This window comes from Rhinolophus sinicus, chromosome 1 (assembly GCF_057876585.1).
Source record: "Rhinolophus sinicus isolate RSI-liver-muscle chromosome 1, RSI-T2T, whole genome shotgun sequence".
Taxonomy (NCBI): Eukaryota; Metazoa; Chordata; class Mammalia; order Chiroptera; family Rhinolophidae; genus Rhinolophus; species Rhinolophus sinicus.
Genome location: NC_142501.1, coordinates 197884711 through 197911052, shown reverse-complemented (window position 1 = coordinate 197911052; position 26342 = coordinate 197884711). Strand labels below are relative to the sequence as shown.

General features: G+C 43.9%; 1 protein-coding gene across 2 annotated transcripts in view; it reads left to right on the top strand.

Moving 5' to 3' along the window:
- RBPJ (recombination signal binding protein for immunoglobulin kappa J region) overlaps positions 1-26342 on the top strand; it is a 201358-nt gene that overhangs the window by 18155 nt on the left and 156861 nt on the right. The window lies entirely within an intron of this gene.

Sequence of the window (26342 nt, the reverse complement as noted above, 5' to 3'; positions counted from 1 at the left end):
CTTTTAGGTACATTCGACCCATGTCTGACGTCTGACTTGCCAAACTGTAAAATAATAAATCTGTGTTGTTTTAAGCCACTAAATCTGTGGCAAGCTATTGCAGTCTCAACACAAAACTAACACAATCCCTAAAGTACTAATAGAAGGCATTGATCAGAGGAAAGTGTGAGCATTTGCAAACCATGTTTTAGACACGGCGATCGCAGCAACATGCTTGCTGCCCAAATAAAGCCAGAAATGTGAGTACATCTGAGCAGCTAAGGAGCAACAAGTAAGTTCTCGCTTCCCTATTGAAAATGAAGGTGCCTCTTGTCTTGGTTTTGGAATAAGTAAAGATTATCCACAGAGATGCTCTGTCATTTTGACTTCTACAAAATTGACTTCGGTGGTTCTTTTTATGAAATTTCCCCCTTCTTCTTTGTTTCAGTGTCAATTTTTTACTTGAAGACTTTTCAAAACTTTCTTTCCTGAACATTTTCCACTGGGTTTGAGCCCTGACTCTGCCATTTAACTTGCTCCAGAACATTGGCATGAGTGTAACTGCTAATATAATCAATCATGTAACAATTACCCTGTGTTCAGAGTAAGCACCTTCTCCACTCTTACACAATGGCTATTTCTGCTGTCAGATGGGCCTCCTGCCGCTCAGCTCCACACAGCAGCCAGGGGGAGATTTGACTCCAGGAATCTGACAGTGTCCTTCCTGTCCTCAAATTCCTTCTCTGACCCCGGTTACGTGCAGAATGAATGACAGACCACTAAGCCTGATATCCACAACCCCTTGTGCTCTGGTCCCCACAGCTTCCCAACCTCACCTAGTGTCTCTCTCCCGTGCTCCAGCCCTCAATTGCTCCAGCCAAGCTGCTCAGTTGCTCCCAAACATGGAAAACAAGTTGTCTCAAAGGTACCCTACATATTTGCTTCCTTCATCTCGAGCAACATCCTCTCCCTTTTCCATCAGACTAATTCTAGCCCCTCCTTCCCCAGACCATTGATACATCCAATTGTCCCAGCATTGCACAGACACAGGTAACAGCACTCGGTAGACACACAGATGTGGGTACAGAACATCTACTTGTTTACCTTTCAGCTATGATTCCCTATGTCATCTATCTCTAATTTTCTGCCTGGATACTGACCTACCAACCTCTGTTTTCTGGCTTTTTGAGCTTGGCCTTTCCCACTGGACAGTTGACATATATGATGCTCATCCCATGAACCTGGTACCAATTACAGCCTCAAGTAAGAGATGCTCCCAGAGGCCTCAGCCTCAGCTCATAACCAACCCCCCTACACACACACACACACACACACACACACACACACACACACGTGCACATGCACACATGTGCACACACGCACATTTAGCTCAGATGAGAAAACACTAAGGGAGACAGATATAATAACAACAAATGATGCCTACCGAGTATATACAGCACACCAGGAATTGTGTTAAGCACTTTGTTTCTTGAATTTAAAAAAATCACCTGTAAAGCAGGTACTATTTTGTCTTCATTGACAGATAAGGAAACTAAGTTCATTAAGATGAAATAACTTGCTTTTCTGCCATACAGCTGTTAGGTCATGTGACTTCAGAGAGCTTGGTCAATCAATCACCCACAGTACATTCTTTTCTGATCTTTGTGGACCGCCACTCACCACCACCACATTTCAAAGTGCTTCTCTGAGCTACCAGTTATCTTTGCACTTAGTTCACTGGATTCTAATTGTGTGGACCTATGTGTTTTCCTAGAGGACATGTGCTCCTTGGAGTAGGGAGCTCACAAAAGCAGCACAAAAAAATGTCTTCCTACATAAGTGGCTATTACCTGTGATCCCAAAACATATCTGTTGCCCTAGCTTTGCACATCCCCCAAACTACAATTATGCATGCACCAACCAGGGAGCTACAGTGTTTCCCCCAAAATAAGACTGGGTCTTATATTAATTTTTGCTCCAAAAGACATATTAGGGCATATTTTCAGGGAATGTCTTACTTTTACATGTACAACAATATACATTTATTCAAATACAGTCATGTCATCTTCTTCTGGAACATTGTCATAACGTACTAAATGCGCCCGTCTGGCTGATGATCTTAACTGGGGCTTATTTTTGGGTAGGTCTTATTTTGGGGGAAACACGATAGGTTCTAAATTTCAGTCTTCCACTGACCCTCTCAACTCACGGTCCTGGTAAAATTATGAGTTCTCCTTCCTTACTGATTTTTAACTGTCTTATCAGGTCAATATTATAAGTTACCTCAAACTCTCTTGGGCAGTAAATGTGGGTTTATTTGTAAATGGATGCATGTGTATTTGATGGTTTAATAAAATCTGAGGAAAGTAAAATTTTAACGCTAAAAGAATTCATGGGGATCAGTTGTTTACTCCTCCCTTTTGCAAACAAAATAACTAAGGTCTATACCACACTTGAAAACTGGGCCCTGAAAATGTTTCGTGTTTGGTCCATATGACTTTTTAAAGTTGGGTCAGTATTTTTAAATTGTGTGCTTACAGAGAGAAAGAGGGAGAGACAGAGAGAGAGAGAAAACTGTTCCTTCTGGTTCTGTTGAAATATTAAAATATCTGGCAGCCTCTAGTTATGTACCCAAGACAAATAAAAACATCTGTCTACACAAAAACTTATAAACAAATGGTCACAGGAGCATTGTTCATAGTAGAAACAATTCAAATGTCCATCAACTGATGAATGGATAAATGAAATGCAGTTGATCCATACAATGGAATATTATTCAGCAATAAAAAGGAATGAAGTAATGATGCTGCGACATGGATGAACCTTGAAAACATACCAAGTGAAAAGCAAGTCACAAAAGGCCTAGTATTGTATGATTCCATTTACATGAAATGTCTAGGATAGGCAAATCTATAGACACGGAAAGCAGCTTAGTAATTGGAGCTGGGGGAAAACAAGAATGGGGGGTGACAGCTAATGAGTATGGGGTTTCTTTCTGGAGTGACAGTGACATTCTAGAATTGGCTGTGGCAATAGTTGCACAACTATGAATATACTAAAAAACACTGAATTGTTTAAAACATATATACATATACGTGTGTGTGTTGATATAGATACAAAAATATAGAGCAATAGTGGGCCCACATACCTGTGGAATTCTAGAAATGATGGCTCTCAGTAGTGGCTGCCTTCTTTAAGTGAAGCACGCTTCCTTTGGTTCTCCTCAATCTCCACTCCTACCCTAGCCCCAACTCCAAGTTTTGGCGAGTTCAGTCAATTGTTTGCTGCCTGGCCCGGGTCTTTGAGATTTCAGCTTGTGGTCAAGACCATCACGGAATCTGAAAGTTGGAAAACATATCACATGTCCCCACCAGCTGGGCAAAAGGTATCCTCATTCATATCCCAGGTGCCCTCTTTCTGAATGTCATTCTCCACTTTAACTCTTTGAGGGAGGGGTGTTCACTACACAGTAAGGCAACCCATTCGTGCTCTTGCTATTGTCACTATTCATGACATTTATGTCACGATTCATAATTTACGAACTGCTGTGAGTGGTTTAGCTCGCTTCATCATCACAACAAACCTGCAATTACTTCTTGTTATCCGCGTTTTACAGACCAGCACACTGAGAAACTGGGTGCCCTGTCCAAAGTGACATTCCACAAGATCTGATTGTTGTGTTATGCTGGAGTACAGCCAGGTCAAGTCAGGGTATGGGTGAGGTTGTGGAGAAACCAATGGTTTGGACACAGCATAATGTGGGGTAATGAATCAGGAGAGGCTTTCCTGACTCTACCACTCACTAGCTGTCTCTCTCTCTCACTCTCACACACACACACACACACACACACACACACACACACACACACGGCCCTCATCCCTGTGCCTCCTTTCCTTTATCTGTAAAATGGACACAAGTACACAGGCTGGACCCCTGTCACTCCTGCCCCAACCTGGTCCGGATGTGCTCTACACCCAGCACAGCTAAGGGAAGAATCACCCTATGCCCGGAAATGCGACTCATTTCATGAGTTGAATGCAATCGGAGGGCTGAGGAGCCAGCTCAAGATGAGTCATCTGGCTCAAGAGATGATTGTCAGTGGTCCTAGCAACACACTCTACCACCAATAGCCACTTAATTTGATCTCCGCACTGATGCTCAAACCACAGATTTCCTGGGCCCGCAGCCTCCCAGGAAATGGGAGCCAAACAACAGATGATTCATATTTCCTCTAAAGCAGCAAAAGAGAAACTACCTGCCTCAGAAATTGCCACCAACCTTTCAGGTCCTGGCCTGAGCTGCTCCCTCCACATCCTCAGCTAATGGGCATGGGTTCCCCTGGGTGGCTGCCTGTTCTCTAACTGGTTTCTCTCCAAAGAGAGAGGAAAGAAAGAGAAAAAGAGACAGGAAAGGAGAGTTGAATTAACATTTATGAAGTGCCCATTATGAGGCAGATTCTGACTCCATCAGCTACTTTGCATGTATTATCGCATGTAATTTCACGACAATACTGTGAGACATATTAGGTGCTATCTGCCATATTATGCATTTACTTTTTCCCTCACTGAACGATAAGCTCTAGGAAGGCAGACTTTAATTGGTTCACTGCGACATTTCCAGTTTCTAGAACTGGGACACAATAACGTATAATAATTACAGGTAACACTTATACCAGATGCTGTTCTAAGTACTTTCATACATTAACTCGCTCAAGTAACAACAGCAGCAATAAGAATAATACAGACAGTCCCTGACTTACAGTGGATCGACTTATGATTGTTCAGCTTTACAATGGTGTGAAAGCAATATACACTGTGTAGAAACTATACTTCAAATTTTGATCTTTTCCCCGGGCCAGCGACATGCAGTGCTATACTCTCTCATGATGCTGGGACAAGCGACAAGATGATTTGGTTCAATTTCAGGCAAGTGTTCTGAGCATGTTTAAGGTAGGCTAAGCTAAGTTCTGATGTTCAGTAGGTGAGGTGTAGTGACCCAATGCATTTTTTATGTATAACTGTCATGCGGGAGACCCTGCTCGCTGCGCCATTTGTCATGCAGGGTGGTATGCGGGGTCTCTGGTCCGCTCCCCGCATAAGAACGCAGGATATAGTGAGGCCAAAAAGGAACACCCACGGAGCCATAGATAGGGGAGTCATATCACTATATTCTCGCTGGCGGCATCCACCTTTCTACAATCTGCACTTGCCAGCCACCATCTTCTTGCCAGCCCCCATTTTCTGCTAGCGTAGCCACGGCAGTTATATTAGTGGCCAATGGCTCACTGGTTACAGCTGACGGCCAACTAGCCACAGCTGATGGCCATCCAATCACAGTTGATGTCCATTTACTTACTGAGCCAGCACCTTTCTACGTGAGGCCGAGAGCCTGGAAACTGCACTCCTGGCTCTGTCTCCACAATGATATTTTCAATTTCCAATAGGTTTATCAGGATACAACCCCAATGTAACTCGAGGAGCATCTGTAACAATAATAATAACAAAACAATAATAATTGGCACTTATCTTGTGCAACTGTTCTATTTTTATACATTATCTCAATTATTTCTAATAGTTTTATGATGGCAAAACTACTATCTCCACTTTCTGGATGAAACTGAGGTTTAGAGAAAAAAATTGGCTGGCCCATTCCTCTATAGCTAGAGAGCTGTGCAGCTGAGATTCAAATCCAGGCCACTGGTTTTTTTAAATTACGGTGAAATGTACATAACATAAAATGTATTATTATAACCATTTTAAGTGTACAGTTCTGTGGCATTAAGTGTATTCACATTGCTATGGAACCATTACCACCATCCTGCTCCAGAATTTTTTCGTCTTCCCCAACTAAAACTCTATATCCACTAAACACTAATTCCCCATTCCTCTAAAATTCTTAACAAGGTGAAATGTGGCCAGAGTTAGACCCTGGAGTGGGGAGTCAGCTGTACGGAATTATTTGAGAAGAGCAATAAGAATTCTTCCCCTTGAAATTTGCTCCTCTGTTAGCCATCATGAATTCAGACATTCTACCATTAAGGAGTTATTTTTGTGGTTTTGACGATCTTGAGGTCTTCATGAGTCTAAAGAGAGGGTCAGAGCCTCAAGCGGCTTTCAACGGAAGTACGTGTAGAGATTCAGTGAGAACTCAAAGGGAAGTCAGGAAGGCTGACACCAAGAAACCTTCTTCCTTCCTAGCTTGTCTGGGACTGGGAGCTGCGTTTCCTTCATTCACTCATCAAATACCGAGGAGTGCCCATCATTTCGGACACTGCCGAAGCCTTGGAGATATGCTGATGGGCATTGTCATGGGGCCATGGAAAAGGAAACAGTGTGAGCGTCTATGCTACAGAAGGAAACAATCTCCAACTCTGGGCACACAGAGGAGTTCAAGGAAGGCTTCCCAGGAGAAGCAGAATTCTCGGCCAAGACCTGAAGTTTGAGTAGGGATTAGCTGAAGGCGGCTGGGAAGAAGTGGGGAGAGAGGGCAGGAAGAATGTTCCAGGGAAAACCCAACAGTATGTGTAAGACTGGAATGTAAGATACCTAAGTGAGAAACTGCACAATGACCAACAGAGGTGGATGAGGCATGATGTGGGGAGAACAGGGAAAGAGAGAAGGTTCAAGTGGTGAGCGGGGGCCAGATCAGGCAGGGCTTTGTAAACCAAACGAAGGAATATGGACTCTATCCTCACACCAACTTGGAGCCACAGAAGGATTTTAAGCTGGAATGTAGCATAATCAGATTTGCGTATCAGAAAATGTGTAGGAAGAAAGGAGGGACAGACCCGGGGATCAGGAGACCAGGTAGGAGTTGACTGTGTACATTATATGTATGTATGTATGTGTGTATAATATGCACACACATGTCAGAAGAGAACACAGGACAGTGTTGCTGTGTGACAATTCTTCTAGGTCAGTAGAGTTTGAAGGTCTAGCGTGAACTTGCAAGGGATGGGGAGGTGAGAGGCAGAAAATCCCTGGAAATGAGCTTTGCAGTTCTGATCTGATGTTATTTATAAATTTCTTGATCACAGATAGTTTATTTCTATATCAGCAACTCTGACACAGACTTGCACCTTAGAAAAACCTAGCAAGTGGTTTCATTAGGGGATGAGGAAAATGTTCTCAGATCAGATAGTGGTGATAAACGCAAAACCTTATGACTGTACTAAACACCATTGAATAATACATGTTCAAAGGGTGCATTTTATGGTACGGTGAATTGTATCTCAATAAAAAGAATTCTTAATTTAAAAAAATACACACACACACAAATCCTGGCCAATACCATTCAGTGGCAGCGACCCTGCTGGCTCCTCTCTCTTGTAAATGTTCCTGGATGGGCCAGTACCCTGTGATTTATTCTACTTTCAGTGACTGAGGATGGTTCCATCCAACCTCTAGTAACCTTTCCTCATCCAATTCTGATGGTTCTTATTTTCCATTCTCCACCTCAAGGGCAGAGCCTGTAGACCTAGCAGTAGGTCTACACTTGCTATTGAGAAACGTAAGTGTTGTAAGGAAAATAGGGTTTTGGATAAAGTTAGTAAAACCCTTAGAAATATATTTTTACATTCTAAGTTATGAAACAGTACTTTAAATGAAGAAGAAATTGTTGACATGTTCTTTAAATGAAGAAGAAATTGTTGTTCTTAGCTACGTTTAGGTGCTATATTTAATGTTTTACAGACATTACGCAACCATCACCTTGAAAGAGGTAGTATTATTATAGCATGATGAAATTGAGGCATAGGAAGATGACTAACATCACCAAGGTCCACAGCTAGTGGCACAGCCCAGATTTGAACCCAGGCAATGGAATCCAGTGCCAACTGTACTATCTCTCCACCCATTTAATAGGTGCCCAGAAATCACTGTAGTCTCCTTATCCTCAGGTCTCAGCTTAAACACTGTTTCATCTCAGAAACCTCCTTTACCTCCTCAGTTTGATTAGGTGCACCTCCTCTGTGACCTTCTAGTGCCTGTATTTCTCCTCTCACATTATTTCACACTAGGCCATAATTGCCTATTTACTCAGGTGTGCCGACTGTATGCGGTGTGAGGGCAGGGAACAGGTGCACCTTGTTCTCTGATCTATCCTTAGGTCCTGGCATATGGATGGTTTTCCAAAACAAAACTGAATGAATGGATGAATGAATTTCCATTTACCACCCCTTACTCTCAGGAGACATTATCAGGGTCTTTCCACTCTGTGATTTTCCCCAAAAATGTTTGGAACTTCATTTTGCTTTGTCATAGATAAAGTGCATAATATAAAGCTGCCCCCCACACACCCATGGGTTCTCTTTCCAAATGTTTGATGCTTTTCTAATTTTGTGACTCAGATTTGTTGACTGGTTTTTGCCTCTAGGGTCTGTCGTCCTGGTTTTAATTGTGGTCCTAAACTTGCGGTGTAGTTGAAATGTTGGCAGTAGAAAAAGGATGGTGTAACTTTTACTTAATTGGATGACATAGCTGAGCAGATATTTCTTAATTCTCTCTCTGGTAATCAAGGTTAAAGAGCTTTTGCTCTGTTATGACAGTTTGTGTCAAAAACAGGTCATGGAGCTCCCTTTACAGGTACTTCTGTCCCTTCCCTGAAGAGGGCATCAGTGTGACTCCAAGGACCAGGTGGGCTTTGGCCTCATTTTCCATGATTACAACCATGGCTGCATTGCAAAAACCTCCACCCCTCCCATGCCTTTACCTCTGCCTCCCATTTCCACCTCCAACAGGCATGCCCCATAATTCACATTCTCTGGGAACAAAAGGGGCATTGAAGTAAATCTCAGTGCAGCAGGTATACACTGTTCTGTGACACCCTGGAGTACAAAAAAATGCCATATTTATTTAATGTTCTAAATCTCATTAAACCTATATCATGCTCTGCCCTCAAAAGGATCAAGAGTAGCCAAATCCCAGAAAGTTTCCGTGGTTTATTCTTGCTGCCTGAATCACAGAAGAAACTCAGGGCTTACACAGATCAGAGATTTGGGGAAGGTCCCTGGTCCTGCACCCATCATTCCAGTGATACTGATGAGCTGCTGGTTGCAAAATCCCATGCTATGTTTTTCAGTCTTCATCGTATTCAAACTACCAGCAGGATTTGATATGGCTGATTTCTCCCTTTTCTCCCCAAAAATACTTTCCCCTTCTCTGGCTTGTCCTATCCCTTCTCTGGCCGCTCCTTCTCAGTGACTTTGCTGGTTCCTTCTCATCTTCTCTCACCCTAAAAAACTGGGGTACTGTAGGCCTTCACCTTTAAACCACTTGTCTATCTTCACTGTTTGTCTAGAAGAGCTTATGTGCCCCCATGGCTCTAAATACCATCAATCTGCATTGATAATTTCCAGAGTAATCTCCAGCTCCAAATTCTCCCTTCAACTCTAGAACCCTATAGACGACTGTCTACTTGATATCTCCACTTAGATGTCCAACAGACATCTCAAATTTAACATGTCCAAAATCTGATCACCCCACCCACCCCGCAATTCAGCTCTATCCTCATTCTTTCCTATCTCAGTAAGACAATTTCACTGCATTGTTTTCTCAAGCTAAAAACCTTGAAGCCATTCTTGATTCCTCCATTTCTCTCTCTCTCTCTCTCTCTCTCTCTCTCTCTCTCTCTCTCTCTCTCTCTCTCTCTCATTCACGCTCTCTGTCTCTCTCTCAATCCCACATTCAATCCATCAGCAAATGCCATTGTCTCTTGCTTAGAAAACTAATTTTTCACCTTCTTTTCCAATAATTTCTCATCACAAAGTAAAATCCAAAGAGTTTAGTGATCTGCAGGAATTAGCATGATACAGTTCTCTCGGTCTGAAATAATCTTTTCCAAATACTCACATGGTTTATTCCCTCACCACCTTTATGTCTGTATTCAAATGCAACCTTCTCAGTGGAGTCTTCCAAGACCATCCTATATGTTCCCAACCCCTGTCTTTCTCTGTCCCCTTACCAACTTTATTCTTCTTCATGGCCCTTAGCATGACTTGTTATAAATGTTATAAATGTATTTATCTCTGTATTGTCTGTCTCCCTCCTCTAAAATGTAAACTTAGTGAGAGAAGGGACTTTTGTCTTTTGTTCACTGCTCCACCCTCCAGTCTGAAACAGGATCTGGCTCAGACTAAAGGCTCAGTCTGTTAAGTGAATGAATGATTGGCCACTGGTGCCGCCTTTGGAACCCACGTGAAGGTGATGGCTGCCAGGAGCCTCTCCCTTTCTGATCTTTTCCAAGGTTCCCACACTTACTGCCCTTCATTCTCAGACCTCAAAGCTTCCCATACAGTCATCCTCACGTAACCTTTTGCCGTAGGGGTTCAGCATTGGCAAAGGGCATAGTTCTCTTCCACTCACATGTTCTGCCCCTCCATACGTCCTCCCTGTCTTTCAGACTAACTTCACCACCGCCTTTCAAATACTCACAGAAACTGCTTATTTCTTCCCTGTAGGGAAGGAGAACCCTGAGAGGCAATATAGCATAATGCTAAATAGATATTGGAAGCCGACTTCTTGTATCCAAATCCTGGTCACTTAACAGTTGTGTGGCTTGGAGCAAGTTTCTTAACCTCTCTGTGTCTTAGTTTCCTTATCTACAAAATAGACATGATAAGAGTCTCTTTCTAGTAGGTTCGTGGTAAGGATTAAATTTATTAATTTATATTGAGTGCTTAGAATCATGCTTAGCACAATGTGTTCTCTATTATTTCTGTAAAATGTTGATCTCTTCCATAAGGGAGGTGAGCTATGGAGGAAGAGATGGGGTTTTTTCTTCCCTAGGGATTTTAGACCAGAAAAAGAAAGGGAGGGAAGAAGAAAGAGTAAGAGCTGGTGTTGCGCAAGAGAGAAACAGACACACAAAATAATTTCTAGTTAAACTCCCGGTTATGTGGGTAGAATAAAATTTCACATTAAGAGACTTCATGATTGGAGAGAGATGGGCTGTACTGCCCTCATCTTCTGTCTCCTGTCAGTTAAGGGGAACTGTAGGGTTTCTGTGAGGAATAAATTCATTCCCTCATCAACTATTCACTAGATGTTTATCATGTCCCGGGACAGTAACACTAAGTAACGCAAAGTTAATACAACCAAGCTCAATTTCAAGCTGCAAGCCCACGCTTCATGAATGCATCTACTTTTCATATAAAGTCATTTTAGCCAGGGAGCAGGTGAGGAGGAGGGGCACCTAAAAGCAATAATATTAATTTAATTATTTATTAAATCTGTGCCCTTTCTAACTGGCAAACGTTTCTATACACAATCCTAATTTCTTGCAGCAGCCGGCCCTACCTCAGTTCTGCTCACCCCAGGACCTCAGAGAGCTGGCCAAGGTGGCTGGGCCAGGCAAGGAGCACCTGACCCCTGAGCCCCAGGTGTCTCTGAGCCAGTGCAGCTGCCACCAGGGCTCTGCTCAGCAGAGCTCCGTGGGGGTTCCTGCTCCATGCCACCAGCAGATGTGTCCTCCACGCTGCACATACTATCCAGCCTAGGTCACGATATCCAGGATGCGGGTCCAGACAGTGCAGGGGCCCCATAGGGAGCACTCCCTGAGTGTGCAGAAGAGTTTCTGCCCAGGAGTGTTTGAAGGAGGAGAGCTGGGTCTCCAGCAGGTGGGGAGCCTGACGCGGGTGCATCTGGCCAGGGCGCACGAGGGGGTTAGAGAGGGTCTGCACGGAGCACTGAGCCCCATCAGGCCCGGGGCTGTGTGTCTACAGGGCCCTGCAGGACTCAACCCATCATGAAAGAGGCTGATTTGATTTCTTCTAAGTCACAGACCAACAATGCCTCTCCATTGCAAGCATCACTTACCGCACACTCCGAGGAGTAGGCTGGGGCAAGAGGGTGACAGGCAGCAGGGATGGGACCCAGGAGGCTGTCCCTTCAGTAATTGCTCCACGGCCTCTCTTCTCCTGCTCTCTCCAGCTGAATACAGTTGTCCCCCCTTATCTCTGGTTTCACTTTCCGTGGTTTCAGCTACCAGTGGAGAACCCTGGTCAACAGCAATCCCAAAATATTAAATAGAAAATTCCCGACGTAAACACTTCATAAGCTTTCAATTGAACGCAGCGCTGAGGACGCCATGAAATCTCGCGATGTCTTGCTTTGTCCCGCCCCAAACATGAGTCATCTGTTGGGCTTGTGTTTCCAGCTGCAGGCGCTCCCTGTCCGTCAGTTAGTAGCCGGCGTGGTAACCAGTGTGTGTGGCACCGCAGTGCTCGTGTTTAAGTCGCCCTTATCGGCCTTCGTAAGAGTAGTGATGCTGGTAATTTGGATATATCAAAGAGAAGCCAGAAAGTGCTTCCTTTAAGTGAAAAGGTGAACGTTCTCCACTTACTAAGGAAAAGGGAAAAAATCGTATGCTGAGGTTGCTAAGATCTATGGTAACAACAAATCTTCTATCCCGAAACTGAAGAAGGAAAAGGAAATGCATGCTAAGTTTGCACCTAAACTGCAAACGGTATAGTCACAGTGCATGATAAAAGCGCTTAGTTACCATGGAACAGGCATTAAATCTATGGGTGGAAGACATGAATAGAACACGTGTTCTGATCAACAGCAGGCAATGTATGGCCCCAGAAAGTCTTGAGCCTACACCACGACTTCAGCAAGGGATCCCCTGAAACCAGTGACACCAAGCCATGTACTGCAAGTTTAACAGATTCAGGAATAGTTTTGGACTACAAAATATGAAAACTACTGGAGAGGCTGCGCAGAACTGAAAGACGTTGATTAGAGTTTGTTCCTATCCAAGATTTCAGGCATGGACTGGGGGCCTTGAAATGTATCTCCCAAGGATAAAGGGAGATTATTGTAGGTCAATTCAGATCAACTGGAGGAGGAGTTATTTCTCCTAACAGGCAGGAGCAGGAAATTCTGGTTCTGAAGCTGCCTCTCTCTTGCTGAGGGACCTCAGCCATATTGTTTAACCTCGCGGGACCTCCATTCCATCTCCTTAAAAATGATTGACTTGGGCAGGTCATCTTTACAGACTCTTTCCAACCCTAAGAGTCAGTGATTTTATTTATTTAGTTTTTAATATGGAAGAAATAGAAGACACATTTCTTGCCCTCAAGGAATACTGAATCTAGCTGAGGAAAATGTCCTCATGCCCACGAAAGAGCTGATGCCCTTTGAAGCCAGGATATAATAAGGAAGGGTCCATGAGTGCTCTGCTCAGCAAAGGCTGGAAGAGTTCTGGAAATGATTCACCGAGAAAGGTGGTTCACCTGGTCAGGTAGGTGAGTTTCACTATCTACATAGTCACCCATTGTTTATATGGGCGTGGGCAGCTCGCTGGGAATAAGACTCCTGGTGGGAACACTGATAGATGTGGCCTTGAAAAGAGGTAGCACAGTAGAATGAGATGACCGGGGTGTTGGGCCAAGTTAGAAGTGACATGGCTCCACAGTGAGACCTCCCAGGAAGAAATGCTAGCACGGTGAATAACTATGAGATGCCCAGTCTCAATTTTCTCATCTCGAACATAGTGCTGCTCTCATAAAGTGGTTGTTAGGATTCAATAGCATAAAGCATGCGAAGTGCTCAGCACAATGCATGGTGGACAGTAAGTGCTCACTAAATGTTAGCAGCCTCATTTTATTACTGTTAGTATGTGCCCTGGCACGTCCTCACTGAGTTCAGCTGAGAATAATCTCACCCCTTGCACTCATTTCACCCAAGACACAGGTCAGAAAACTGTGAGAATCTGGCAAGTGCAAAGTTGGCCACTTTTCCAAAGGGACGTGCCAACGTTCCCGCCTCGGGGGCAGGGACCATGTGTCTGGAAGGAGATGCCTCTGGTAGCAGCTACATGGGGGGTGGGCTCAGGGGAGGCAAGGGTGCCCCCTGGCCACCAGGAACACGAGAGTGTTCAGCCAACAGTTCCTCAGGTCGCGTACAGTGACAGCTCTTGGCTCTCAGCCTTTCTCAGGCAGTGACAGGTGTGTGCTCATCTTTCGCAAGGAGAAAAACATGGCGGCAGCTCCAGCCCTGTGCCATCTTTCACTGCCAACTGTTAAGGTAGAGAAGATTGCCCCACACTCTTTATAGTGCAGGAGAACCAGTGCAGGCCACGTAGGGCAAATGAGGATGGATTAGTAATGGCTGCCGTCCTGAAGGAAGACCTGGGAGTGAGCGTGTGGGACTCGTTTTCAGCTTTTCTTATTGCCCTCCTTTCCCAGTGGGCATTGCTGTCATTATTACGCTTAAAGTGCAAATCCAGACCAAAGTTACGAAGAGTAAAGGTAAATAACCCAACTCAATCTGCTGAGTCAAGTGAAGTAGATATGACAGACACATATTTTCTTTATGAATATATGCGTAAGTAAACATGTGGCATAGAGTCTTATGTCCAAAATAAATTGATAATATGATGGTCTAAAATAAAACACTGAAAGCTTTCCTCCTCCCCTCCTTAAACATCCCAACCACCATCACTCCTCCCGGCAAAATGGACAGATTTAAGCCATTTTATTGTAGACAGCTCCATCGCGGCTGCAACACGATTATTTTCTTTCAAAGCAATGGTTTTCACTTACCAACATTGATTTGTTTTTGTTTAGTTTGGTGTGTTTTTTTCTCCCTTAGTGTGATGAGTCCAAATGAAAAACTTAGCAGGGAGAGGGAATGTGACCATCCCCGTGGAATTAGAAGTTGTTCCAGGTTGTCTCCTTCCTCCAAAGGTCGGGGTTTCTTCCTCTGTCCCTCCCAGGAGCTCACCGTGGGGGGCTGCTTTCAGAGAGTTTATGTGTAACTTCCTTTGCTGCTGAGGCCAGGCTCTAGGTTAACTTCTGGAAGTATCTTTGGAAACTAATTCTCAGGCAAAACTCCAAGAAAAAGAGGCACATGGTAAGGAACTGACATAATTTTTTAACACCACAACTAGCATAGTTCTGCAGGCAACTGCAGCCAACATGAGTTGCCAAGACCAATATTGATCTAGTCCTTCATCCAATCAACAAATGCCATTGTTTATAAGATGTAATTTTTCTTGGTTAAAGTTCAAAGTTAAACTCCAAGGATTTCCAAAACTATAAAAATGAGAGGTTTTCATACCCTCAAAAAAAAAAAAAAAAAAAAAAGATTCCTGGCCAGTTTTCCTCCTTCATGGGTTTTCACAGTCACTATAAGAAATATAGCCAAGAAAACATTTCTGGGCCTTTTTTTTCTCTGAACTCTGGTAGTTTTTTAATGGAGGATTATCTACATAAAAGTCCCTTAAATCTTTGTACCTCGCCTTAAAATCACGGCATGTCAGTGTCACAGGGGGCTACGGTTTGCTTTCCTGCTCCAGGACAACCTACCTGCAGAATTCCACAGTCAATGCAGCATTTTCCACGTTTAGATTCAAGCAGCCCTCTCCCTTCTTGTTTAATGTGGAAATGACAGTCTTTTCTAAGCACCTTGGTGTAAGGCAAAAGGGTCTTTCTTGGTTCACATCTGATTCCGAAATGGAAAACCTTGGCAAATAGGGGGTGAGTAGATGGTCCTTGGGAAACCAGTAACTTGTGGTTCTAGATCTAGATGAGTGTCCACTTCTGGGCGCCATTGTCAGCGACAAGCAGGTCAGGGATAGGATGTGGAACTAGGGTGGGATAATACGAGATTTATGAGATCTCAAGTTGGGCGGCTTCTTCTTTAAAAACAGAATTAATGTTAACAGAGAGCATACCTTCTTCTCTATACCTGCCTTCCCCCCCCCCCCAGGGGACCTGACAGAGTGGCTTGTACACACATGGTGCTGAGTGTTGGCTGACCAGTCGATTGGTTGGTTTTGGAATTTCTGCAGTATACTGGTTCATTCCTACAGAGATGTCTCTCGGTTCACTTTTCCAGTTTGGAGGAAATGTGAACTGAGAATGGTAAGCATCCATTCCTGCTACAAGTGGGCACTGAGCACTTATCACGTACCAATGTCTTGTCTAGGCACTTGGGGTCCAGCCATGAATAAAACAGACAAACCATCCCTGCCCTCAGGAAGCTTGCGTTCTAATGAGAGGGGAACGAGTAGATTATAAACAATGAACTAATCACTTAGAAGAAATGCTTTGAGTACATTTCTATGATGTTCTCTCACAGAAAGACAGGCAGGGGAAACAAGTCAAGTCACAGCAAGCCATCACTCTGTGCAGTGGGACACAGCAGTGGGATTCTTGGAAACCATGGCAACACACCAAACGTAATGAACCAGTATGAGACCAAGAACACAGCGGGTGATCTTGAACACAGACGTCTTATGCCAGTACCAACAGCTCACGTTTGTACAGAGATTTCCAGTTGGCCAAGAGCTTTCACAGACACTCTTTCCAGTAGTCCTCACAATAGCCTTGCAGGATGAGCAGAGAGGACCATTTCAGTCTTATAGATGATGAAGAAACCAGGGTGTTGAAAGCAAAAGTGACATGCACAAAGTCACAAAGCCCACGTGGCAGGGTTAGGCTTCAAGCTCAGCAGAATAATAGCAATAATAATAAATATGGTGCCTGCCACAGGCTCAGCACTGTTCTATGTGTTTTGTGTGAATTAACCCATTTTAATCCTCAAAACATCCCAGTGAGATAGACATGAATATTTCCCTCTTCCTGCAGATGACATAGTTGAGGCACAGGAAGGGTGAATCAGTTGCCTAAGGTCATAGCTAAAAAGTGACAGAGCTCGGATGAAACTCGGGTCATTCCAACTTTAAGCAGCCTCTGCAAATGGTACAGCTCTGGGTCCGAGGGCAGTGTACTCTCTCAAGTGCAGAAAAGAAGGCTGGTCCATTGATCAACTGGCCTGGAACACATGAATGGCCACACACCAGAGATGTCACCATCTATTACAAAGAACAATGGTCTCTCTGTGCTAATAATGTATTTCGTGAGTGATGGTAATATTAAGTAAGAGGGAAAGAAACTCAAAGGATTTTTTAAAAAATTGTTTGAAGATCCCTTTGCTGCAAGCCAAACATCCCATTAGGATGAAGATGGTTTATCTGTTACTTTTTTGAATTAACAGAGGACTGAGATTTGCAAAATTTTCTTTACCCGATGGTCTCTGAACTCTGCTGCACCCAGTTTTTACAGGACAATCTTGCGTGTAATTATGCTTTGCTTTGTACACTCACATAATTATTTCATGTATGTGCATCCTGTCTCCCTAAATTATAAGGTACTCAATGACAGGGACCTATTTTAGATGCCTTCATTGGCCCTTCAGCACTAACCTAAGTACTCAACCAATGTTTGTTGGCTGTTTGAATGATGATTCTTTAAGCTGAATTCCAAGTTGCTTCTTCAGAACTGTTTGTGCTTGTTCAATATTGGTTGACGATAGGTATCTTGTTTTGTATTATTGCAGTTAGAACTGTACATTCATATGTAAAGACAGAGTGCTGGTAAATGTTTAACAACCAGCTCTCCAGGGGGGAAAAAAAACTTGGTCTGTAGCATTTCCCATGGTGTAAATCCTCTCAGCATGGACTATTTCAAGCTACCAGTATGATGTCAACTGCCTTGCCAAATTCCTGAAAATTTAACAATTGATTCTGTTAAGCTGGTACAAGTGGCTCCAAAACATAATTTCTGCCCCTAAATTATGATCTTTGCTGGACATGATGACTGGCAGTTCACAAAGACTTTCTTAGCAAGAGATTTTATCCAGGTTTGCCTGAAATATAAGGGTTTTGGTTTGTATATGTGATAATTTGAAATATAAACCTTAGCAATGTAGGAATTGCTCACCTAGTCATTCCATGGGCAAATGGTGGAAAAGGTTTTACGTTTAAATTAATGGACCTAAAAATTAAACAACCAAGCTACATTCTATCTCCTGCCTTCTTTCCCACATATTTTCTTCCTGTTTCCCTTCCTTCCTTCTCCCATCACCTCACCACCTTTACTCTCATGCCATTTTTATTTTTAACAGTAGGCTTTGCTCTTAACTTATTGTGATGTTGGTGGGATAAGAAAATACTTTTGAAGACAGTGACCTTACCCAATTAAACCCATGTGATAACCCACTGGGGAACTTACAACAACTCTTTCCAGAAAGTCCTTCTTCTACTTCAGCTTTTTTATTCAGGTTTCCTAAAGTGTCCTTACTGGGATGCGTACTGGGCAGAATCATTTTAGAGGGAAAGAGATAACCCTCAACACAGTTCCCATAGGTTCACAGGTTCTACAGCTGGGAGTGTTGTTTTTTCTCAATTTATAAAGATTCTAACTGCCAGTTTCCTCCCCTCCCCCATGAGATAGGCCATCACCCCCTCCTCTTTGTTAAACCCCTTGTTATCAGAATTTCTAGGGAAGGAAGGTAAAGGCTTATGTAGAAAGTGGCTCCTTCACAACTTAGCTGATGGGGCCTGCCTGGGTGCAGAGACCAGCAGAAAGCAATTATGTTGCTTCAAAACCATTCCCATTGCATCAAAAACCATGGTTAGCAGTAGTTTTTAAAGAAGCTACATGACATTAACAGGTTCTTAAAGGGAAGTAATAGCGTCATAAAGTAATAAAAGTTTTTATTTCAAATATCAATGAGACTTTTCATTACATTTATTGTGGCAAAATACATATTTTATTGATGGCACTAGTTCTCAAACTCTTAAGCAAGTTTGTGTATTCTTTCTCTTTTTTTTTTTTCTGCACATCTGCATTGTCAGTATGCCAACAGAAAGCCTAGTTATGGGTACTTTCCAACCAAGAGCATGGAACCTTTCTCTGACCTGCTTGGACTTCTCCACTTGCTTTTGTAGTATGTGATTTTTTCTTCTCTCCAAGTAGACTCTAAGTTCCCTGTAAGGAGAGGCAAAGTATTTCACTTTCCTCCCAGATAGCCTGTGCTTTGCAGAGCACAGGTGTGTGGAATCCCATAACTGTCAGACCTAGAACGGTGTTTGTTTGGCAAGGTCTTCTAACCTCGGCATTATTACATTGGTCCATGAAAACAGCCTTGCTCAGGGTGTCCATGAACTCTCTGAAGTGATATAGAAAGTACTGTATGCAGCTGTGCAAGCAACCAGGCACATACCTATTGGCATTTTTCTGGGGAGAAATGCTCATCAGATTCTCAAAAATGTTAACATCATTAAACCCCAGGGAAATTAGGACATTCTTAGAGAAACTGCGTCCCAGAAAAAATAGATACGTATACAATAAATAATCATTAATACATACACTCATGAAAGGATTGTTTGTTTATTTTTGAGATATACTGGGGGTGCCAAAAAAATGTAAACACATTTTAAGAGATGTTAACACTTTGGTCAACATTGTTCAAGCAGTAGTTTGCCGTAATCAGAAGTCTCTGGACACTTTGAGCACCTCTTACAATTGCAGAAGTCAAATGTGACTTGTATTCGTCTTTTGAGTATTAAAATTTTAATAGCTTTTCCTTTCTTAAAATGTGTATACATTTTTTTCGCACCCTCCATATTTCACATACTATAAATTCTATACGGACGATGTAAAGTACAAAACTCAGTGGTTTTCAGGAGATTCACAAAGTTGTGCAACCATCAGTACAATCTAATACAGATAACTTACTGAGAGCCTTTGTGCCAAGCACTGTTCTTAGTGCAGAGGATACGGCAGCGGGAACAAGATGAATGACATCTCTGCCTTTAAGAAACTTACCTTCCATTGGAGCAGGCGGTAAATAAGTAATCAAACAAGGAAACAACCCTGGTACGGGTTGAAGTGTGTCTCCCCTGAAGTTTATATGTTGAAGTCCTAACCCTCAGTACTTCAGAATGTGACCTTTTTGGGACATAGGGTTGTTGCAGATGTAATTAGTTAAGATGAGGTCATCCTGAAGTAGGGTGGGCCCTTTATCCCCTTTATAAAAAGGGGGAATTTGGAAACAGATATGCGCTGGGAGAACGCCATGTGAAGGTGATGCCTAAGATCAGAGTGAAGCCTCGGAAGCCAGGGAACGCCAGAGACGGCCAGCGAATCACCGGAAGCTGGGGGAGGGGCCGGGAGCACATTCTCCTTCACAGCCTCAGAAGGAACCAATCCTGGCGACATCTCCCTCTCAGACTTCGAGTCACCTAGTTTGTGGTAGTTTGTTATGTCAGCCCTAGCAAGCTAAGAACTTCATTTAGCTTGGAATTGCCTACAATGGAAAATATAAGGGGACCAAGGGATAGATGGGAAAGGGGGCTAGTTTTTATTTTGTGCAGAGTCATCAGGGAAGGCTGCTCTGAGAAGAAGCCTAGAGTGGGACAACGAGAAGGAGAAACCTGTATGGAAATCCTAAAAGAGCACCCCTGACAGAGGATATAGCCCATGCACAGGCCCTGAGGCAGGAATGAAATTAGACTGTCAGAAGAACAGAAGATGACGGTGAGGGTGAAGCTGTGGTGTGGTGGCCATGGGCAAGCGTGGTACCAGATGAGATGGAAAGGTAGGCAGGGACTAGGTCCATCGTGGCTTGGGAGGCCACGGTAATGGGTTTGGACTTCTTTTTTTTTAATGCAATGAGAATGCAATTCAAAGATCTCAAACAGGAGATAATCAAGATCATATTTATGTCTGAAAAGGCAATGCTGGCTGTTCGGTACAGACTAGATTGTAAGATAGCAAGAGAGGCAACTGTGGATCCAATAGGGAGACCATCGTAGAAATCCAAGAGTGAGAGGATGGTGGCTTGAATTAGAGCAGAGGCTTGGCGATGGAGCGAGGCAGACCACCTGGAAATGTGTTCTGAAAATAGAATTAACGGGTCTTGTTGATGGGGGTGATGGCAAGAGAAAAAATAAAGGTATCACTTAAGTCTTGTGCGTGCACAGCTGAGTAAATGGCGGTGCCATCTACCAAGATGGAAAGGCTGGAAAAAGTACAGATTTCAGGGGGAACATCAAGAGTCTGTTCGACTCAGGTAAAGTCTGAAGGGATTCATAGATACTCAAATACATTTGCTAATTAATTGAAATATATTTTTATATACACAATTACCTATTACGAGTGACTTACTTTGCTAAAAGAACATTTGTGAGATTTTGCAACATCCCCTGAGATAACAGAAAGCACATTGGAGTATTGTGAAAACAGGGCTGCAAATCACATATTCCAGGGCCCCTAGGAGGAGAGCGATGCCCATATATTAGAGGTGCCTCTGGAAATTTCTATCTCTTAGCTCCTCTTAGCACATCTCCCCCCTCCCATCATTCCCAGGCCCTCTCATCCCCTTGTCAGTCTCCTGGATGTCGCTCAGTCCAAAAATCGATTTGGGTCACCTCATCATTACTAGGCAGCGTGTCCAGTGCGGTGGTAAAGCCGTGTGTTCATTTGCGGGGGCTGCCAGAACAAATTACCACCAACTGGGAGGCTTAAAACAACAGTTCTTTATTCGCTCAGAGTTCTGGACTCCAGACCTCTGAAATTGGCAAGGTTGCATTCCATCCTGAGGCCCTAGGGGAGAATCCTTCCTCGCTTCTTCCAGCTTCTGGTGGCTCCTTGCCTGAAGGCTGTATATAACTCAGTCTCTGCCTCCATCTTCACATAACGTTCTCTGTGTGTCTCCGATCTCCCTGTGCCTTTCTCTTTAGAAGGATACTTGTTGGATTTAAGTCCTACCTAGATAATCCAAGATGATCTCATCTCCAGATCCTTAACTTACTTACATCTGCAAAGACCCTTTTTCCAAATACTGTCACATTCACAGGTACTGGATGGATATACCATCCAGGATGGGAGACACCATTCAACTGACTACATGCAGTGAACGAGAGGCTTGCTCCATCTTCTCACAGGATATTAACTGAGGCTGGAGGTCGCTGTGAACTAGCAGAGTGAAGGAGAGAGGGAAAGCACCAGGCAGAGGAGCTGGCAGGTTTGAAGAAGAGAGCATAGAGCTCCCGTGGATGTGACCCAAGTTAGAAAGGGTGTGAGACGAGGCCAGAAAGCTTAGGCAGGGCCAGATCATTGTGGGCCTGGTAAGCTCTGGGAAAATGTTTGGACTTGGAGGGAATGGGGAGCCATTGAGGGTATTAAGCAGAGGAGGGTCATGGCTAAGTGTGCATTTGAGAAAAATAAGACTTGTGTCTTGTGGAGAATGGATGTGAGAAAGAAAAACAGGATGGACAAGTCAGTTAGGATGCCCTTTGGGATTTGAGGCAAAACATGGCAATGGTTTGGACTAGAGAGATGGCAGAGAAATTTTAGAGTAGAATGGGTCGGTCACAACCACCAAATTTTGCTGGACCTCATCTCTCCTAACCAGAGATTTGATTAGTCACATTGAGAAAGGCAATATGTGAAAACCGTGACTTACTGTGGCCTGCTAAAACTATTTACAGAGGGAGTCAACCTTTGTAAATTATTTTGAAGGGCTTGAAGAAGACATTTTTTGGAGGACAAATGAATGCTTATAAAATGATTGGTGCTGAACTCACCCTGAAAATATCCCTTCCTTTTCCTTTCAGCTGTGCACTCTTGTGGCCTTGAAAAGCAACACTGGTGTAATTTGGAGGTTTTAATAGCCTTTGCATGGAATACGTGGATGTGTGGTTGTTACAAGTATTTTCATTCTGGTATTTTTATGGCCTGAGCTATTATAGCCAGCATCCCAGTGCCAAGAAGACCCAAGCAGACCCCGAAAAACCCAATAATCGTCTCGAGGAATCTGAATGCCCAATAATTGGGAAGTTGTGAGAAGCAGTTCTCCCAGGATTCAGGGCTGTTTACCCTCCTTTCACTCAGAACCAAGGCTGGGGCTCCTGATTGGAAGGTAGAAAACCCTTCCTCTCTGGGCAGTGTCATTTGCATTCAATGTAACACCAGAAGTGGAAGGAAAATTTGCCCAGTTGGGGAAAAAAAAAAAAAAAATGTGAACCAGTATTTGGTGTTTTCACCTAATTCTTTCCGTTATGACACAAAACTTTTCAATTCCCACCCCCCCTCCCCCCAACAAGATCCAGCCTGCTGTCCTCAGTCAGACCTGAGTTTGGACTGTCCCTGTCTCGTGGGTTGGTCTGATCTCTCCCCGTGGTTTTCCGTGGAGACAAAGTCTGGGTCTCTGCATCTTTTCCACTCCTGCGCTAGGCACGCAGATGTGCTCAGTAAATACTCGTTGATGGGCAAATCTGTGCTCAAAGGTTTGGGAAAGAGGGAAGAATAAAACAAAACAGAACAGGGCACTTCTGCCTTATTAAAATGCAGTAAGATCATCTTGATGAAAGCAATGTTGGTTTACCAGGAGCCCTGCCTAGGGAATTAGAAGACTCACGGCCAGCCTCACAGTCTTTCTAGTTGTGTGACCTGGGGCAAGTCTCAGGCCCTGACCAGGCTTCAGTTTCATCTTTGTTCAAACGAGGAGTTGAGGAGTTGGGTTAGGAGGCCCCGTACGTGCAATCCAGGGCCATAGCATCCGCCCCACTGTGGCCTGTGGCTGTGTGTGTACTCAGTCTCTCTTTCCCTCTTCGCTGATGGGGAAATAACTGCAGACAGATTTTCAGTGATGTAGCCAAGAGAGAACCAAGCAGATGACTCTAAGGACAGAAGTGGAAGTCCATCCCAGAACTGTGACCGCCTGAGGAAATTCCCCTTGAGGTAACCTGATGAGCAGAGAGGATAGAAATGCATGGCTTTGCTCATGTTCTCTCCTCTCTCCCCCCAGAAGGATACTTCCTCAGAAAATCGGGAAGGCATAAGCCCTCCTACCTGAATGTGCTTGTGAGTTGAAACAAGACCACCACTCTGGGGCCTGGCAGACCTCCTGGTTCATAAATGGCCCCGTGACCATGCTGTTTCTGTTGATGGTGCTGTCTGGGTTGCTGTCCGGCCTGGAGTGCCAAGCCCTGAAGACGGGGCCTTTCCTTTTGTTTCTGCCATAGCCTCTCTGCCATCCCTGCTGGGGGTCTTTGGCCTCATCTGTGCACACAACAGGCACTCAATAATGGCTTGTTGATTAGCCCTTGAAAATAAGCCCTGCCGAGTGCTCAGAGCCTGGAAGAGTAGAACAGGGTGTGGTGGGGAGGGCACCGAGCCCTCAAGGAGCTGCGGGAAGCCAGCGCTCTAATGAGAAACAGGCTTCAGGCTGAGGAGAAGTCCATTACCCTGGCTCTTGCCTCCAGCCCTTCTCCCCAGAGCCAGCCACCTCCAGAGCCAGGGTGGACGCCTGGCCTAGGCCCCTTTTGGGGCGCTCCAACCCCCAGCCCCCAGCTCAAAAGGTAATCAATGTATTTATAGCCCTCATTGTCCGAAAAAGGATTTCAAACATTTTCCAAAGATGGAAATGATGCCACTTTGATAAAGTAAATTTAAAAGAAAAATGAGTCAAGGGAAATAAGAATAGGATTGTCCAATGTGGAAATTCAGATTTGGGGGCGAGGCTGAGAGAAGGCTGGGTTTTAAGAAGAGGACTATCCAGATACCTTATGATGTCACGAGATGGGGGTTTGCCCACCTAACCTGCAAATCCTGGGCATCTTATTCAGGAAAGCAAGACTATCCAGGGAAGATGACGTTTATATTGTCATGGCCCCAGACATGGTGGTTGTGACAAGAGTCCGAGCAGAGCACTTGGAATTTATATAGATCAGTACAAAACCACTTGGTAAGTTGAAGAGAATAGTTGGTTCTGTCTGTTGTCGTTGGGGAGAGAGATGGGTAAGCCCTGGGGCAGACAAGCAAAGGTTCAAGACCTGCTTCTGCAGCTAACTGGCTTCTTCTGGCCTTCACTATTTAACTTCCCTAAACGTTGGCTATCAAAGAGCTTGTGGTGAGCTTGCAAAGTCCCCATAAATCAAAAGTGGGCCAGTACCTAACTCTTTGTGTAGCAGGCACTACCCATTTACACATATGAATCCCTTCCATATTCTTAACAACCCTATGAGGTAGGTGAGTGCTTCTTTTTGTTTTGCAAAGAAGCAGAAGAAAGGGTAAGTGATCTGTGAAGGCAGAGCCAAGGTTTAAATCCAGGCACTCTGCTTGAAAGTGTGTGTTCTCAGTCACTCCTTCATACCGTTTCCGAGCTCAGGAAATGAAAGCTACTACTGTATATGCAGGCCTATATAATATGCAGATAAGTTACAATAATAACTAATCAAATAGCTGGAGGGTAGGCATTTATAGCTTACCTGCAAACGTGCGTGTGTGCATTTTAAACTTGGGTAGATTCTACCTAATGGCCCTTCAAAACGTTGGACCAATGGTCACTCTCAGTCAGCAAGTGGGAGACCTAGGTTTGTAAGGCACTGAAATACATCTTATACTGTTCTATGAACTTTTAATTCAACAAATATTCAATGAACTCCTACAATGGGCCAGCCGCTGTTGTAATCATGTGGGATGTGTCAGTGAACAAAAGAGATGCAAATCTCTGCCCTGACAGTTTATATGCTGGTGGGTTTAGATTATTTGTTGTGACTCAGCCCTTGGACTCTGGCCCCAGTATTTCCTGCCTCTCACTGGGTCCCACACGTTAAAGAATTTAGAACCGAAAAATTCTGATGGAACAACCGTTCCCTGAGCTCTGAAGGACCAAGCCTCCGTAATGGCCTTAGGGCATCTGGGTGCCTATTGCTGGTATAAACATCCCCATCTTAGAGATGAGGAACTAGAGACTGAAGGCCCTTGATCCAAAAGGCCGGCCCAGCGCTAGGGGCCTGAGCCCAGAGCTGAACACCCCTGGCTGAAGTCCAGCGATGACCTCACTGCACTACAGCCGTTAAGATCACGGTGAGGAAATTCATGTGGGGCCCAAACACATACTTTGGCCTTTAATTCTGTAGCATCTATAATACTAACTACATTATTCATTTGGAACTCAGAATTTGTTTGCCCTGATCTTCATTTTTTTTTGCCAGCAGAAGAGAAGAAAGAGACAGGAGTAGAATTTTCCTTAGGGATATAGCAAGAGTGGCATCAGAGGAGAAATTGGGGCCAGGAGAGACTCAGCACTGAAAAACTATCTTGTATCCCCCTCTTGAACCCAGTAATTGGGGGCTATTGTTCAAGTTGGAATCCATACTCTGCAATTTACTAACTCTCTGACCTTTGGGCAGTTACTTGATTTCTCTGGGCTTTAATTTCCTAAGTGGGAGTAATAGTACCTACCTCATAGAGTTGTTATGAGAATTAAATGACACAATCTAGAGAGTTTAGAAAAATCTCTGCCCATTCTTAATAGAGGTTCACGATTAATATTGGTCAATCACTTGAATTGATCCCCATTGCTTTCTGACTCAGAGAGTAGACTTAGACACCAATTACCACCACCCTGTCCCTTCAACCCCCCCATCTCCCATCCATACCCCATAACAGAACATTTTTGATGACAGAATTCAAGTGACATGTGCTTCTTTTGAAGCACAGTGTTAGCGTGTAGCAGTTATTTAACACATGCTTGCTAAATTGATGCCAAGTGGGGCAGTCCAA